Source organism: Diceros bicornis, chromosome 29 (genome assembly GCF_020826845.1).
Source record: "Diceros bicornis minor isolate mBicDic1 chromosome 29, mDicBic1.mat.cur, whole genome shotgun sequence".
Classification (NCBI taxonomy): Eukaryota; Metazoa; Chordata; class Mammalia; order Perissodactyla; family Rhinocerotidae; genus Diceros; species Diceros bicornis.
This window is the reverse complement of record NC_080768.1, coordinates 24,610,648-24,626,345: the sequence shown is the minus strand read 5'-3', so window position 1 is coordinate 24,626,345 and position 15,698 is coordinate 24,610,648.

Below are 15,698 nucleotides of genomic sequence, written 5' to 3'. Positions count from 1 at the left end.
ATAATTTTTAATTATGCACCTAATTTATGGTGATTTACTTACGTTTGATCTCCCACTAGAATTTCATGGAGACTGGAACAATTTCTGTTTGTTTCATCATTCTTTCTAACTCAATGTATACCAAAGGTCTAGTGTAGTGTATGGCTTATATCATTTACTTGAAATATGTTTGCTGAATAAATGTGGGTGTGAACATTTAACCACTGGTACAGGGCATGCACCTACCAACAAAGTCGGCTAATGGAGCTCTCCTATTATGTCAGGCATTGGCTTTTCGGTTGTTAAAATGTAGGAAGTTTGAGAGGTCCAAGAGACTGGCCAATGCAGCTGGGGTAACATGGATATGGAAACTTGAGAGAGTCAGGTGGGTAGACATTTAACAGTCAGTACAGAAGTGTTTCCATATTTTAACAACCCACAGAGCCACCAATCTCTAGTTGAATATCAGCATGGGGAGATGGATAAAATAGAGCGACAGTTAATTTCTTCCTTCATAGCATATAATACCATGCATAATACAAAAACTCTTTAAAATTTGAACAGATTCAATCATGTGGTTTTATCTCGTCATGCCCAAATAAGCTTGATAATAAAATGCAAGAATCAATCCATTTGCATTTAGAATCATCTTTATAACTTATTTCCAAGGCAATCCTAATTTTTCACCAAAATGTTGATCTTTCTTCCAATGAAGATATCATATGGTTGTAAATAACTTACGCTTGTTTAGAAAAATAAATGATTTAAATATGTCTTATATTTTTAATATTTCAGTATGGTGCTTTTCTCTGGTGTATTGAACTGTTTCAAAAATTCATATTATTTTAAAAATATGATTCAGATAAAATTTGCTAGAGCCCTTTATGATTTTTGGAACCTTGTTTTTGTGCAAGACACCAGCTGTGGCCACACTCTTCGCCTGGTCCTATAGCAAACAATGCCAACAGTTGTCTTTTGAAATAAGAACCTAGACATATACCAAAATTAAAGAAGGTGAAATTTTTAAAAACTTACACAAAATAAAAACCCTATCACATATATTTCTCAAAAATCTTTTGAATAAATTTTAATGTTTGGATAATTTTAAATACTTTAATATAATCTACTATTATAAGTTTGAAAATTTTAAAAGCTGTCCTTTGTTACATGGTCATAACCTCTATTTAGTGGCATTTGTGTCCCCTTGCAACCCAATAAAAGAATAGCTTTCAAGACTGACCATCTGCTATTCTCTCCTTGCAAATATTGCTCCAATTGCCATGAAAATATCATGCAATCTCTGTGTCTATGTCCTCTGCTTAATACGCTTTGTGTCGAATTCTTATTCTTTAAAAACTTGTTTATATTTTTCTTGTTAAACATGTTTGATTCCCCGAGACAGGATTAGTCATTTATCCTCTGAGTTCCAGCGTCATATTGAACACACTGCTATCTTGATATTTTGAAGATCATAAGGTAATTGTTTTATATTTCTACCTTCTCTACTACACTGTGAATTCTTGAGGGCTGGGTCTATTATTTAATCATCCACACAACCCCAGAACCAAACCCAGTGGCTAAAATTTAGTGGAGGTTTTCATGAAAATGTTTGGAAATAAAGTCTTCTAACTTATAGTTATTATCATTACTTTTTTTTTTTTTTTTTTACAAATCTCAAACTTACGTAATTTTTAGGACACTTAAACTACCTTCCCCTGGACATATCTTGACTTTCTTTGTTATTGTTTCCCAATTATCATTAGTGCCTTTTTGATTCTTCTTTTCCTTTTCCTTGTCTGTTTTGTAATTCCCTTTCTCCCAGCTGTGTGACATAGAGGTAAAATACATTGCAAGAAACAGCCTGCTTATTAAAATATACTGTCATAAACTTGTCACCTGGCACATTTGTTCTGTTTACCTTTATGCAAAGCATTATAATGCATTATTTATAATGCTTTTTCTAGCTCATCTATTAAAGGCAATTAAAACAAAAGGAGGAATATTGCTCTGCCGCTGCCTTTACCCCTAGGACCTTCTAGGAAAAGGAACAAGATGAGTTTCGGTACTTAAGAAGTTTGTTGTGTGTTAGGCCTCTTAACTGAGGCTAACACAACCTTTCACACAATCTTAATTAGATTTGACATTTTATTTGTCTTCATTAGAAGGCAAATTAATTTTTAATTAAAAAAGAAAAGATTACTGCATCACTGGATTATTAAAAAAATAACTTTCCATTCCTTAATTCTATAAGCAAGACATAATTATAAATGACTAATGCTTCAGGGCAATAATCTAACCAATTAAATAACTCACTTCTCTATGGGGACAAAGAAAAACATTCAAATAGTTTTAATTGAGATATTTTCTAGTTTTATTTTCATGACTATTTTGTGCTAAAACCTAAAACTCTTTAAAGAATTCTTAAAGGGCAGGAAGTCTAGCTTTCATATTAGTACCTTCTAAAACAACTGGATGTAAGTCACAATGTACTTAGTAGAAGTGTGAATTTCTGTTGGTATTTCTTCTTTCACAATGGCATCACTATATAGATACAGACAGATATAAAAGGACTGTATTATAGGTAAACTATAAAATGATATGTTAAAAATATATAATGAATGAAAACAAAAACTGAAGCTTAATCCAACTTGGAACTCTGGGAAATGTGTAGCTCTCACTTCAGAGTTATCTCACCCAAGGAATAAGGGAACTAGATTGTTTATATTGATTAAGAGCTGAACCTGAGAGGCGTTCATTCTCTCACTCAACGGGCCTGTCAGAAATTTTGGGCACCAGAAAAAGGCCCTCAGGCAGAGAAATGCAGGCAATAGTAGCCTGAAGTATGGAAGACACACTGAAACATCAAGGGTGGGGGTTTTGGGTGGGGCATGGCAGCTTCTTGATGATGCAGTCCATATATATGGGAACGTGTGCTTGATTTATAACTGATATTGACTTGAGACAATTAAACTCTTGTTGTAGCTCTAAGTCTTACTACATATATTTATTATAGTATTTACTTATTCTGTCTGGAATTCGTTAAAGAAATAGTGGAAAGATTTCTGAGCCATAATTCATATACCGGCTTTGCCAAAGGACCTCAAATGAAGTTTGTTGCATAAAAGCTACAAGTCACTACAGTGTTAACCCTGTAACAATATGACAAATAGGTGCATTTGATGATATTTTGATCCAACAGTATTTCAAAAGAATAAAAAGTGTTATATAGGAGTGAATATTTTACTAATATTATTTATGGTAAATAGTGGTTTTCAGGATACAGAAAGTATACTTGTAAATAAAACAAACTCCATTGATAAATCTGCGTATTTTACAAGTGTTGATTTGCAGATTTAAAATAATTAGTTAGATTCTATTCTTGTTATGTCTGCAAGAAATATGAAACATTCTCAGTAAATTCAAACAGCACAAATGGTATATATGGAATATGGAGATACATATAAATTAACTAGTTAATTAAAGAATATATATATGCATGTGTGTTTATGTATATACATATAAAGATATATGCACATATATCTTAATTCTTTGACCAATCTAGCTCTTGACCTATTTCTTACTATTTTGTTTAAGGGAAAACACATTCAAAAGCCATAGAGGGCAGAGAGATTTAGCATTACAACCTGTTTATATTGCTGATTAATTTAGTTTCCCTAATCAAGATATTACTGACTCTATTTTAATTAACTGTAGACTTATAAGCCATTGTTTGTAATGCCCATCAATATTATTACATACATTTTGTGCTACTTATACCTGTACTAAACATGCATGAAGAAGAAACACACTAGTAAATACACGTTAATGAATAAATATTTTAAAATAAATATCCATATTTGTCCTGATAGACACAGAAAAACTGGATTTTGAGCCAATGGTTACAATAGAATTGATCATTGAAACCAAAAGCTCTTTCTTTAAGTGGATCAAAAAAAATTAACAGATCAAAAAAGGAAATGAAAGAAAAGGTACAACCTACCAATATCAGGAACGAGAGAGTTGATAGTATTTGAGATCAAACAGATATCTAAAGAATGGTGGAGTAACATTATGAATAACATTAGGCTAATAAATTTGACCACATAGAGGCAAAGAACAAATTTCTTTTTTTTTGTTTGTTTGGTTTTTTTTTTTTGGCAGGGAAAGATTTGCCCTGAGCTAACATCCGTTGCCAATCTTCCTCTTTTTTTTTTCCCCCTCCCAAAGCCCCAGTACATGGTTGTATATCCTAGTTGTAAGTCGTTCTAGTTCTTCTATGTGAGCTGCCACTACAGCATGGTAACTGACAGACAGGTGGTGTGATTCCGCAACCAGGAACCAAACCCAAGCCACCAAAGTGTAAAACATCGACATTTATAATAGAATAAAAGTTTGTTTTTGCACAGTACCATTTTTCAAGGTCAGTTAGCAATCTACCTGGGCTGGACATTTAAGAGACAAAACCCTGGTTTCCAAAGCTACTTTAGCAAGATGCTTTATTCAGATAGAGTCATAAGTATGGATGGACTCTCAGAGAAACCTCGTCTAAGTTCTCATTGTCAGAGATGGACAAATTGCCACCTGGAAATAGTAAATGACTTTTCTATCGCCGTATAGCCATTTGTTAGTTTAAACAGGATTAACCTTCTAATCTCTTAATTTTTACTAGAATGACTTTGTGCTATCATGCTGCTACTTAGCCATGTTCAAGACAAGTGACAAAGACGGGCTTCCATATACTTTACTGCTCTACTAAAGTCCATACAGAATTTATTAATGAACATTAAGAAGATATTGAACCAACACATTTGACATTGAATTAATATTACATATCATGAATGGCTAAAGAAATTACAGACATTTTTATAGACACTGTTGAACGTAAATAGTTCAGTTCTACAACACGAGTTTTTTTGTGTGTGTGAGGAAGATTATCCCTGAGCTAACATCTGATGCCAATCCTCCTCTTTTTTTGCTGAGGAAGATTGACCCTGGGCTAACATCCATGCCCATCTTCCTCTACTTTATATGGGACGTCGTCACAGCAGGGCTTGACAAGCAAGGCGTAAGTCCACGCCCGGAATCTGGGCCTGCGAAGCCAGGGCTGCCAAAGTGGAGAGCGTGAACTTAACCGCTGTGCCACCGGGCCAGCCCCTACAACATGAGATTTAATGCTGAGGATCTACTGCCAGGCACTGGGGCCACTGATAAATTAGCTAAGGCTCCTGCCCTTGTGATCATAATCAGTAAAATTTTTAACCCGTCTAGAGATTATGGTCATGATACTAGTAATAAGAATGTGTGCTAAACAAATATATATTTATAACATTTTAGCAAGTCCTAATGGTTTGATGAGATGACACAGAGAAAAAATGAACTATGAGAGACTTTAGCATCCATTGAAATTAGTGCTGCTAATCAGTTAATGAAAGGTGTCAGCATTATTACATGCTTAATGAAAAATGATCTCTAAGCATAGTGGGTAAGCTTGTGATGTATGAACTTATTATCCAACATCAAACTTTGGGGAAGATTTACCTAATTAAAATAGAGGCTGTTTTGCCCCCAGAGAAAAGAAGGGAAACATGATTTTGAAAATAAATGAAGCTCTTTGTAAATCTCCCTTAATTTTTAACATGAAATAGAAAATTAATTGGCTTTGTGATAGAATTTTAAACCTTTTTTTGTCAAGACTTTAAAAACCACTTTATACTGAAAAGCACTATGTCTTCTGTGGGGAAAGAATGCCTTCGTGAGCAATTTGGAAAATGATAAAAACCAAACAAACAACCACGTTGAAGTATAAAAAGTCATTTTAGCAAATGCATTGGTATACCTAATGTGTCTATCCACTCAATCCTACACTGTTATAGTTTTCTATTGCTGCTGTAACAAATTATCAGGCTCTGAGGTTTTTAAATGACACAAAGTTATTTTCTCACAGTTCTGTAAATTTCTGTGCTTGTTACTGAAGTTCCTTTGGGCTTGACTGGTTTCTATGCTCTTGCTCACAAAAGGCTGAAATCAAGGTTACACTCAGCCGGGGGAGAGAATCTGCTCATTCTGGTTGCGGCGGAATTCAGTTCCATGGAACCATAGGACTGAGGTTCCTGTGCCCTTGCCGGCTGCCAGCTGAGGATCATTCTCATTTTCTCCAGGCTTCCTGTATTCCCTGGCTCATGGCCCCCATAATCTTCAAAGCCAGCACCAGCAGATCTAGTTATTCTCTTGTTTTGAATCTCTCTGTTCTGCCCTTCTGCCTCATCTCTCTGATATCTTCTGCCATGCTCTCTAATTCCAGCAGGAGAAAGTTCTCAGCTTTTCAAAGGCTCTTATGATTAAATTGGGCCCAGTGGGATAATCCAGGATAGTCTAACTTTGCCAAAAGCAGTCTGCACTCCTCTTTACCCACCAAGGAACTTTATTTCCAACTATCGCTAAAAGGCTGATGTGAAAAACAGCAGTAAAAGAAGCAGGCTGCTAGTACAGGTTTATTTATATATGAGATACGAGGGCACATCACTAGTTTTGTCTTCATTGTATCAGACCAAACTCTTAGTACATTTTATGTACCTCACTGTCTATCAATCCTTATGCATATTTTCTCAACAGCACATATTTGATCTTTCTCTTTATGTTACACATAAATTTTTTCTGATGTGATAATGCATTTAAAAATCTAGGGGCTGGCTCCGTGACCTAGTGGTTAAGTTCGAGGCGCTCCGCTCTGGCGGCTGGGATTTGGTTCCCCAAGCACGGACCTACACCACTTGTTGGCAGCCATGCTGTGGTGGCGACCCACATACAAAATAGAGGAAGATTGGCAACAGATGTTAGCTCAGGGTGACTCTTACTCAGGGGAAGAAAAAAATCTAACATGTTGTCTGACAGAGTAGTTGCTAAATAAATTGTTTCTCTTCCTTTGCTTATTCTCATTAACTTATTTGATGCTTTTCCCGCCACGCTTCCTGAATAGGCATTAAAAACCTACTTCCTTAGCCTGACTTCTTCAGCTAAATCTTGTGGAATAATTCCACTTCATATTAACTATTCTCTTCCCTGAAATATTACATCATTTCATTGTCCAAAGTATTACAATTTAGTAAAATAATATTCTGCCTTCTATAATTTGATACATTCCTGTGCCTGTTACCATTTCTATGACAACAATGATAGAGGATGTGTCTTCAAAATAAAATGCAAAGCTGCACCTCCACTAGCATAATTCTGAGCATATAGTAGCTGTTCAATAAAACTGTGGACTGCAGTCAATTATTACTTCCTATGAGAAGATATCCAGGGGTTGGGAGACAGGTGAGAGGATAAGGGGATGCTCTTGCATTAGGTGGGGAATGTATGATTATCTGCTTCACGCTGAAGCTGAGGAAGACAAGGAAAATGATAAAGTAGCTACCAGCTCTCTTTTTCTAGTGTGCAACTATTTTAGATAAGAAAATTTTGATCATAGAAGGCAACACAGGTTCATAATTCATTCTCTGAAATTCTGAAGTCCTAAAAGATCTGCAAACCAAAATGTTTCCAAAACTCTTAGGGTAACAATGCCTAATCTTAAATAATTTAGCCAAAAAGTAATGTAAATTTATTTATTAATAGTATCAATTTGTGCCACTTAGTGTGAGTATTTGTACATTTTTCAGCAGGCATTTCAGTATGGTGCTGCCTCAAAAACCTGTTAGGGTCTATAGGATGTGAAATGCAGTAACTTTCTAAAATATAAAAAGAAAGAAAGGAAAAAAAGAAAAGAAAGAAAAAAGAACAGAAATCAGGCTGAATTCTGAATCGTATCTAACCCAAAAGTTTTGATGAAATCTCAACTCTGTAAAGCAAGAAGGGGACCTGAGAACAAAATAATGAATCAGCACATTCTTCTAGAATTATAACTATGAAAAAGCATTTTAAGATATGTAAAAATTAGAATTTTAAAATTGTATATACTCATTGGCTCTCTAGGTAATTTTTAAAATAAGAATACATTCATGTAGCTTAGATTTCCCAAACAGTTGTTGAACCTCTTATATTTCTTTGAGAAGTTATGCTCTCTCATCACACTAATGGAATTTGCCTTATTACTCGTTGTTAGCGTGTCTGTATTTTAAGAATAAATATAAGAATTAAATAAAACGGTGTTCAAATTGTAATTATTAAATTTAGTTTACATCATCCCATTAATTATCAACTATGTGACTGTATTGGTATAATTACTCCCTTTAAGTACTATTATGCTTGTGGACTATTCAAGAAGAATGTATTCTGTGGCAGAATTTCCTATGTAATTATAAGACTAGTGATGACAAATTTGATGAACAAATGTGATAATTGAATAGTATAACTCAAAAACATCTGGCTCAAAAAGCTTATGCACAATATAATTCTACTGTGAAAAAGTAATTGGCTTCAGTTTTTATCATTTATTTAACAACACTGTATTAATTTTTAAACTATATTTGAAATTCTGAAAGTGGTTTCTTATTTACTATGGGGCAGTGGTCCATTCAACACTGGAGAATGTTAATACTATAACAAACGTATTCTTGCTTTTACAGCATAATTCATCTTTATAGAATGAATTCCTCATTGGAAGCAGAAATCTTCACTACTGACAGAATGGGATACAAGTTATTTCATCCAAAACTTATGTCAACATGTTTACCCTTGTGTCAGGATTCCTAGTATAGTGGAAAGAGTTAGCAAATGGGAAAAGTGAGGATTAGACCAATTCTGCCACTTGTCTGTTCACAGAAAGTATTTTCTGAAGGGTGAGTGTAATCTTTACTTCAGTACACCACAAGACAGGAAAGAATGAAAAGCATGAAAATACAAGATTTCATTCAAATTTATGGAATTATGAAATAAAATCATGTTCATTTTGTAAAAATTGATTTTATTAAAAATGGGGAATTTATTTTTGGAATTTATAGGGAAAAATCTATTCTATTTGAATAACAACAAGAATTAAAACTTTTCAGTGGCTTACCTTTGTCCCCTCATCAAATTAACAATCAATAGTGAAGTCAAAATTTATTGTTTTGGGCCAAATATCTCAAAGTAAGAAACAGGATGACAGTTTCTTTAAAAGTTAAATACACAATTAGCAGAAATCCCATTCCTAGGTATTTATCCAAGAAAAATGAAAATATATGTCCACACAAGGACTTGTGCATGAAAGTCCATAGTGACTTTACCGGAAAGCCAAAACTGGAAACAACTTATAAGTATATCAGTAGGTGAATTGACAACCAAGTTGTGGCAAATTTGGTATATTTATGTAATGGAAAATTACTCAGCAATTAAAAGAATGAACTACTGATATTAATAACAACATGAATGAATCTTAAAAACGTTAAGCTGAACAAGAGGCCAGACACAAAAGAGTACACACTGTATAATTCAATTTATGTGAAATCTAAAACAAGTAAAGCTAATCCACAATAAAGGACAGCAGATCAGATGTCACCTTGGACTATGTCAGTGGGATGGTGAATATTCTCTTAAAGCGGCAGGATGGAATTTTTTGAGATGATGAAATTGTGCTATATATTGACTTTTATAGTGGTTATGCAGTTACATATATTTGTAAAACTTCAAAATTTTATATTTATATTGAGTGCATTTTATTGCGTAAATACTATACTTCAATATAGTTTAATTTTTAAAAAATCAATTACAGGGATGATTGTCTACCTGTTAACACAGTAGCTCATGGTAATGGAAAAATTAAAGAGACTGTAGTATCTGATAACTCAATCATTGCAATTCTGGTTATATTAGCATTTTGAACAGATAATTCTTAGGAAATATTTCATTTGATATTTTGTAGATAATAGTAGATAAAATTTATTGAAAACATTAATATTTTAAGAGTGCTCACAATAAATGTATGAAGATTAGTTCTGTTATTATTTCCATGTTATGAATGAAGAATCTGAGGGTTGGAGAGATTAAAAATTGCAAAGCTGGGGCTGGCCCAGTGGCACAAGCGGTTAAGTGCGCACGCTCTGCTGCGGCAGCCCGGGGTTCACCAGTTTGGTACCTGTGCGTGCACCGACGCACGCCTTGGTAAGCCATGCTGTGGCGGCATCCCATATAAAGTAGAGGAAGATGGGCACGAATGTTAGCCCAGGGCCAGTCTTCCTCAGCCAAAAAGAGGAGGATTGGCATCGGATGTTAGCTCAGGGCTGGTCTTCCTCACAAAAAAATAAATAAATAAATTGCAAAGCTAATAAATGACAAACCCAACAAACCAATTCATGACTTCCTTTCACATAGATGTAAAGAAGTAACCTGAAAATACTGTAATTAAGAAAGTTTACTTCCTGCCTAAGTCTGATCTCCTATTGATAGAGAACAGATATTAACTTTTTTTAAATTAAAGAATACTTTAATATTTCTTGGTATTCAATCTTTACATCAACCCAGATGTCTCAACAGAGAATTTATGCCACTAATAACACAAATAAAAGAAATCATTAACATTTACAGATTGTTACAAATTACCAGACTCTGTGCTAAAAACTTTATTTTATTAACTCATTTATATCTCACAACAATACAGGAGGAGGCCCTATTATTACCCTCATTTTATACATGCGTGAACTGAAGGTAAAAAAGAATGAGTAAGTTCCCTAAGGGCATACAGCTAAGCAATGAAGAAAATAGTATTGGAATTGAGAGTTTGGCCACAGAATCCGTATTTTTAACCATGAGGCTGTGCAGGCCGTCCTCAGTTTGCAAAGCACTGTGTCCATGGCTCCTTCCTGCATATGAGAATCATGCAAAGTGAGACACCATTCTGATATGCTGTTAATACAGTACTGTGCAGAGTGAAGAATATCTGTATTGCTTAGGGAAAATTTAAAGAACATTAACAATTTCAATAGGATTTCATACTGATATTAATCTGTAACATTTATTATCTTGCTGTATGTTATCCAGGGAAGTACTCATTATAATAAATGTCTTGGTATTTCCATTTTTAGCAGATGTATATTGATACATATTCATTACCCGTAAAAATGGGTTAGATGTCTTTTAAATTACCTTATTCTGAATAATTTATAATTAAATCTTTCCTTATATAATTTTCAAGGCATTTGTGTAATAACATGAATTGTGTAATTACACGAATTATACACAGGAGGACAATATTATCTACATTTGAAAGGATCGAGTTTTTGCAGGAGTTCTTTGAAAGTGAAAAATAATTCTAAGCCAGAACACTGTATTCTGGTCAGATATTTAAATGAGCCACCTAGGGCAAATAGAGGTCAGACACATTTTCTTTGGATTAAGTGAAATGCTGAATGTAGCTATTATTAAAAACATGCGGACAAGCTAGCATGCTTTAAGAACCTCCTATATACAAGGGAAAATCCCTAGGTTTAAGGACAATGGGGTTTAGAAGATTAAAGAATTCATTCCAGGTCTATTATTATCAGGTGGCAGCACTGATGTTTGAATCTAGATCTATCCCCAAAGCTAATTCTCCTTCCAGCAGGTCAACTTGCTTTATCCAGGCCACAGACGTTGGCTTGTTTGTTAATTGTGCTTTTCTGAATTTACTTTGTCAAGATTAGATAAAGCTATTGGAATTAACTCCAGTATGTGTCAGCTGTTTAATTTGGAGGGTATATTTTAAAAACTATTTGAACAGAAGTTAACTAGATGCTGTTTTCTTCACTCTCCAAATACCAGGAAGAAGAAAAGATTGTTTCAACTATAAAAATCTCACTCTTCAACATTATTCTGAAGGGCTTCAATCTCTTCCATCCTGTATTAAGACCACCCAAGAGATATGAAATGCAAATTAGAAGACTGATTGTAAATTGAAATATATTTTGAAATCATATTGTAAAGTATAATATTTTCTATTATCTGTGTGATTTATTTAATTAACAAACGTTTGTTGAGTGCTACAACATGCCAGATTCTGACCTGGGACTCAATGATACAACAAGGAAGAAAACAGAGAGGACAACTGTCCCCATGAAGCTTATCTTCTAATGGAGGAAAATCAGTTAATAAACAAGTGTATATAATCAGAGAGGGAGAGTGCTGTGGAGAAGAGCATATCAGAGTTAAGGAAAACAAGAGTGTCAGGGTTGGGAGCCTTGCTCTGATACTTATTCAGAGTTTTCAGGAAAGGCCTCTATAATCAAATAACATTTGATCAGAAACGTGAAGGAACTGAGCGAGGAGAACATTTCAGGGAGAATGAACTGAAACTGTAAAGATCCTGAAGCAGAAGAAAGCGTGCTGTGGTCAAGAGCCAGCAAGGAGGCCAATGTGGCTGGAGTACAATGATGTTGTGGGGGAGATGCCAGGAGATGAAACAGGAGATGTTGCCAGGGCCAGACCATGTAAGGCTTGGTTGTAATTAATAGGACTTTGCTTTTCCTCTCATCATCAGAGAGTTGGAATGATCTGACTCACTTTTTAGAGGACTTTTTAGGGTTGCCATGTGGAACAGACTGGGCAGGGAAGAGCCAGACAGAGGAGACTAGGTGAGTGGTTATTGCAATCGTTTGGGCAAGAGATATTTCTGGAGTGGCTCAAGGTGGCAGCATTGGAGGTGGAGGAGATCAGTAGCACATTTTGGGATATTTTAAGTTTCAGCATCGCTAGCCATCCCAGAGGAAAGAGGTTGGATATTTCCATCCGGGCCTCAGAGGAGGTAGACATTTAGAAATTTAACATATGAGAAACTGAATGAGTTTACCTACAGGGAAAGAGGAGACAGAGATAGGGAGAAGACAGAGATCATAAAGATAGAGACAGAGACCTCAGAAGTCAGGGATAGAAAGTGGATTCAGGAATGGAAAGAGAATGGGTGGCTGAGGTGATGGCAGGAGAAGCAAGGAAGAGAGGTGTTCTGGAAGCCCACGTGAAGGCAGCGTTTTAAGGAGGGAGTGAAACACTGTTCCAAATGTTGCTGAGACATCAAATGAGGACCAAAAACTGACTGCTGGGTTTATCAACGTGCAGGTCACTGTGGCCTGGAAAAGAATTGTTGTTAAGTGTTTGGATTGAAAGCGTGATTGAAGTTAGTTCAAGACCAAATGAGAGACAAGGAATTGGATAACTCTTTCAAGAACTTTTGCCGCAAATGGAAGCAGATAACAGGTCAGTAACTGGAGAAGGTTCTGGAGTCAAGATAGTGGTTATTTAGAAGCTTTTTTTTTTTTTTAAGATGGAACAAACATGTTTGAATGCTAAAGAGAAAAACAAATTGATGAGTCAAGAGAGGGAGAGGAGAATTGCTGGTGTCGTGTTTTTGAAGACCTGAAATAAGAACCTGTGTACCCTTGGAGGGCTGGTTTAGGCAGCTGCTAAGATAGCTTGGTCACAGTGACAAGGAAGCCAAGCAGAGCCAAAGGAACCGGCTAAAGTGATGTTGCTGAGCACATGTGGATATCACTTTTCCTTTTTTCTCTTTTTTCCCCCAAGTTTATTGAGATATAATTGACATATAACTTTGTATTATTTTAAGATATACGACATAATGATTTGATATATGTGTATATTGCAAAATGATTACCATAGTAAGTTGAATTAACATCTACCAACTCACATAGTTAAAATTTTTTTTCTTTTGGTGAGAACTTTTAAGATCAACTCTCTTAGCCGCTTCCAGATATACAGCACAGTGTTATTAACTATAGTCATCATGTTGTACATTACATCCCAGAGGTTATTTATCTGATAACTAGAAGTTTGTAACTTTAGAACACCTTCACCCATTTCTTCTGGATGTTACTTTTCCTCGTTGGTATTTTCTCAGTGAAACAGAAAAAGATCATTTGAGAATGCAAGCAGTGAGTTATTAAAGATTTGAGGAAAGAAGTGCAAGTAAGAACTAATAACCTAGGAGTTATCAACCACTCAGTTGATAACCATGTCCCTTCTTCCTCGTACTGGAACTGCGTGAATGAGGTTGTTTTTCTAGTTTATAATAACACGGCAATCTACATGACAAAGGCCATGGGATACAGTGTTGGGACATTCAATGGCAAGTCCTTCAGAATTTACCATGTATTCTTTTTCATGCCAATACTGGAGAATATTACTTTGATCATGTTTATTGTATACTGTCTGGGAAGGTTAGTAACATAATATGGATACGAGAGCAATTATTTAATAAGTAAATACCCTGCACCAGTCTCCGTGCAAAGGGTCTTTACATATTTTAGCTCATTTAATTATAAGGCATCAGTATTAGTACTTGTATTAGTCTTCTATTGCTGCATAACAAGTTACTCCAAGCTTAGGGGCTTAAAATACCAAATTTATTATCTCACGGTCTCCATGACTCAGGACTCAGCTTGGTCCTCTGTTCAGGGTCTCAAAGCGGCAATTACGGTGTTGTCTTCACTCTTAGCTGAGACTTAGGGCCCTCTTTCAAGCTCATGCAGGTTGTTGGCAGAATTCAGTTCTTGGCAGTTGTAGAACTGATACCCCTGTGTTGTTTAATTTTGTTAACTGGCTGTCAGTCAAGGGTCACTCTCCCTGCCACTTGGCCCCCTCTGTACACAGCTCACAACATGACTGTTTGCTTTTTCCCAGGCCAGCAGGAGAGCATCTCTGTCTTTCCCACTTCAAGTCTCTGACTTATCTGGCCTTAATGACGTCTGTCCCATATGGCATAGCCTAATCATGGGAATAAAATCCCATCATGTCCACATGTCCTGCCCACTCTCTAGGGGAGGGGGTTATGCAGGGAGTATACACCAGGAGGTGGGAATCTTAGGGACCAATTCAGAATTCTGCCAACCAGGGTACTAATAAGAGTGAATATTTATTGATTCCTAGCATGCACTTTCATATACAACTCTCTGAAATTAGGAATGTGAGAACTGGCATGGATTTCAGCGATCATTGGCTTAATGCACTTTCTACTCCCCTGCACTTCCTTCTTCCTGTAACATTCCTCTTTAATTAATATATTTTTAGATAAATAAACTTATAAGTGGCGCCAGTGGCCCCACATCTTTTGTTCGCTCTTATTTGTAACAGAGGTGGCTTATCCTTCCTTAGGTTTCGTATGAGAGTAACAATATTTAGAGTAAAATGTGGATTATATATTTTATAAATGAAATTGAATGATCAGCATGGGGTAACATGCTTTAGGGTTCTGGTAATACATGCACTTTTGTCATTTTTTTAAAAGGGGTTCACCTAGTAGCTCCAAATGTGACCTCTCATACTTCCTACTGATGTAGCTGAAGAACATTTAAAAAAAAATAAAAAGATGAAAACTGAAAGCAATATTGGGAACAGGGCCTAGGAATCAATCTGAAGAAGAGAGTCCATTCTCTGCAGGGCGGAAGGACCTGACATGAATAGTGGACTGAGTAATTCAGGAACTCCCTGCTCTTCTCTGAAATGGCATGAGCACGTCGCTGGAAAGTACATGCATTTACAAAGGCCATCCATCTCTTTCCTATTGTTTGCTGTTTGAATCTTGTTTCAGGAATGCAGTCTTTACCAAAGATGAAAACTATGTGACTACTGATTTTTGTGTCACCCACAGTGCTGTTTTATTGGCTGTATCCCAAAGTCATTTTGTAGAAGGATAAGAAAAAAGTAAAAAGAGAAGGAAGGAGAAATAGTGATATGACAAGTGGGGAAAAGGAGTGTGTGTGTGGGTGTGTGTGTGTGTGTGCAGGGAGGGCAAGTGGTGGAGAGTCTCATCCTAGGAATAT